Source organism: Otolemur garnettii, unplaced genomic scaffold, assembly GCF_000181295.1.
Source record: "Otolemur garnettii isolate 467f Iridium unplaced genomic scaffold, OtoGar3 scaffold00259, whole genome shotgun sequence".
NCBI lineage: Eukaryota > Metazoa > Chordata > Mammalia > Primates > Galagidae > Otolemur > Otolemur garnettii.
The window spans coordinates 1,318,833-1,321,892 of NW_003852654.1; the positions used below are offsets into that span (position 1 = coordinate 1,318,833).

Consider the following 3,060-nt stretch of genomic DNA (forward strand, 5'->3'; position numbering starts at 1 on the left):
GTCTGGGTGGTCCATATGGTGGTCCTGCTGACAGAAGCCCTTAATCGTGGTCGTGCAGGGCTGTAGCTCCTGGGATCAATGTGGGAGATCCGTCCTCACTGCAGTCTGGTCTCAACATTTGCGGATGTATCCGGCCTCTAAGTCGGGAAGCTCTGCCCCCACCCCTAAGCCAGGCGTCCTGCAGTGACCGGAAGCAGCTCTTGGGCCTTGGGATAGTACAAGGGTGGGAAGGTGGGGGTCTGGGTTGTCTGCCAGTGCTTTGGGAATGTGTCAAGGGCCCAGGTGGTGAGAGGCCACGGTGACCCCATGGTGCTGGAGAAAGGTGCCTGGGGTTTTAAGGGGTAGAATTGGCTTTTCCCCACTGCTTCAGCAGACAGGTAATAGTGGTGGCTGTGACGCGGTTGCAGGTACCCTCTCTGGCCTATCTGAATTCTTGGAATTTGTTTTTTGGAAGAACTGAGGCAGAAAGTTGGAGTAGGGACTCACCGCCTGCTGTCCGCTTAGGGCTCTTGCTGTTGGGTGGTAGTTTCTCCCAGGGAGAGAAGGACTGCTTGGCCGCGGGTGGAAGCTCGCTCCTAGAATTGTATGAAAACAAGAAATGACTACATACTCTTAGATGGCATGTAGCAAAATGTCTTTATTTTCCACTCCCTTTTATTGGGAGTTAGTCACGTACATCACGTTGATCAATAATCCGAACATCCTCAATTCTTATCTTAAACTATAGAAAAGAAAGTCCAGGAAAGTGAGACAACCATCTTAAGACTAGCCTCAGGCTATTCCTCTCTAGAGATCCAAAACACCTATACATTATCTGACTTCTATTGTTAAAGTGAAAGGTCAGGATAAAGAGAGGAGTAAAACCTTTTTCTTCTATGTACTCAATTAAATTTCCAAGAAACAGGCTCCATGACTGTTTTCTCATGGTTTTGAGGCCTGCACTGTTATGATAGAGTGTTTTACTCACATCATTACGACGGAGTTTTTCTTTTCACTCACATCGACCTTTGAGTCATGTCCCCTGCACTGATGGGCCATTTCAACCCTTCTCTGCCAGGCTGATTTGACTGCACAGTCAGGGTTCCATGTAGGAGGCTGTTAAGCCTTGCCAGCAGGCCCCCACTGTGCTTTCCCAGGTCACTTAGACCTGACAATAACGCATAATACTCCTGAGTCTTTTCACTTAGTTTCTGGAATTAAAAGAGCACATTTCATTTAATTTTGTGGGAGTTCATCCCACACTTGCTGAGAAAAGAGTCTTAGAGGTAACAAGCCAGGCCACAGGAGTTTTAATTAAACAAAGGGGGAAGTGGTGTGGTGAGTTTTCTCTTAGAGGGGCAATTCTGTGCTGTGAGTTTTCCTCTTACTTTCTGTTTGTTGGTTTACTTTCCTCTGTAGGAGAGGTTATTAGTTTTTTTAATAATATTTATTTCAATTTTTACTGTGAGCATATATTACTTTTAAAAACTTGTGTGATTTAAGAAAATGGAAAAGAACTAATGATTTAATTAAAAAGTGAGACATAAAATTGTTTACTATAATTACAACTATAAAATACAAAAACATAAACAAAGACTAATGCATAGCTTTACAAAACAGAGGAAATAAACCAGAATGCTCACAGTAATTGTTCACCTCCATAGCTCTAGCTCCTAGCACAGTTAAATATACAATAAAAAATGTATTGTTCTTGAATAAGCATTGGGATTAATTTTCCAAATTCACTATGGGATTCTGTAACTTTCATAATGAAAAAAAATTATGTATATAAAAATAAGACTGATTTCACAAACCAGAAACAGTACCAGAAGGGAAGGGGATATAATGTTGTTCATAAAAAGATATCAAATGCTATACTGACAATAAATTATGGTTACAAACAGGAAAACCATTTGGACTAAAGGGATTTAAGTTACTAAGAAAACAGTTATTTTTGATGCAGAAAGACAAGGCTTATCTATGATATGTCAACGTTTTTGAGGGCTCTGAAATTTGTAAATAGCTGGGGAGTTCACTGTTTCTTTCTTCACCTTCACCTTCTGAGTTTTATCCAGAAGATCTTTGCATGTTTGAATTTTCTGTGCATTAACGAACAATTTCTTCTCTCGCTCAATCCCCTGTGTCAGGCAGTTATATTGCTTTTCCCTTTCTTTAGCTATCCGCTTAAGTCGAGATGGATGAGTGACTCCTTTCACTTTTTCCTTCCGCAACGTCTCTATCCTGGGTCTATTAAAGACTCTGTCGACTAGTTCCAGAGCCGTATGCAGGTGAGTTGCAATATCAAACTGTTCAACTTCCTTTTTGGCATCAAAAAAGAACACATGCTTATTCTGTTGCTTCCCCTGGAAATCCAGCAGATGGAGTTCTGATTTTAGTCTTTCAATTTTCTTAGCTTTTGCAACTCTTTTCATTTCTATATATTTGACATCCTGAGTTCTCATCAGCTTTAGCTGTTCTGGAGTTACTTCTTCCTTAGTTTCCTTAATAACATGAACTCCATCCTGGAGTTTAACCCGAGTCATTTTATAGTAGAATTCATCTGGATTTTTTTCAAGTGCCTTCTTCCGGAGAGCTCTGAGGTATTCTTGTTTTTTATGGTAGTCATCTGCACGAAGTTTGTAATCTTTCTTTTTCTCCAGCAGGCCCAGATGTTTTTGAAAGTCAGGCTGACTTTGCTCTCGATGTCACTGTCGAGACTTAGCCACCTTCCGAAAAGCCACAGCCATGTCGGTTCACTCTGGAAGAGTTCAAATGAGGAGAGGTTATTAGTAAGATCTCCTTTCAATCAGCATGTTGTACTGAGCTTGGGAGAACAGAGCCCAGACTTGGTTCCAGAAGTTTCTCAAGAAATGGGTGTTGGTAGCTGAGGAGCTTTCTCGGGAGGTGTAAGGGATGGGGGAGGGTGTGAAGGATCCCCTGATTTGGTACCATCTGGGATGGCCTCCCTGTGTCCCCAGGATAGTCTAGCCCAGAGCCTGGCCTGGAGGAGCACTCAGAAATCATTCATGGCCACCTGGATGGATAAATGGAGTAGCCTAGAAACAACTATACCATCAAAGA

General features: G+C 42.1%; 1 pseudogene; it reads right to left on the reverse strand.

Moving 5' to 3' along the window:
• Window positions 1-1,905: 1,905 nt before the first annotated feature.
• On the reverse strand, window positions 1,906-2,726 carry LOC100957599 (annotated as a pseudogene).
• Between the last annotated feature and the right edge of the window lie 334 nt (window positions 2,727-3,060).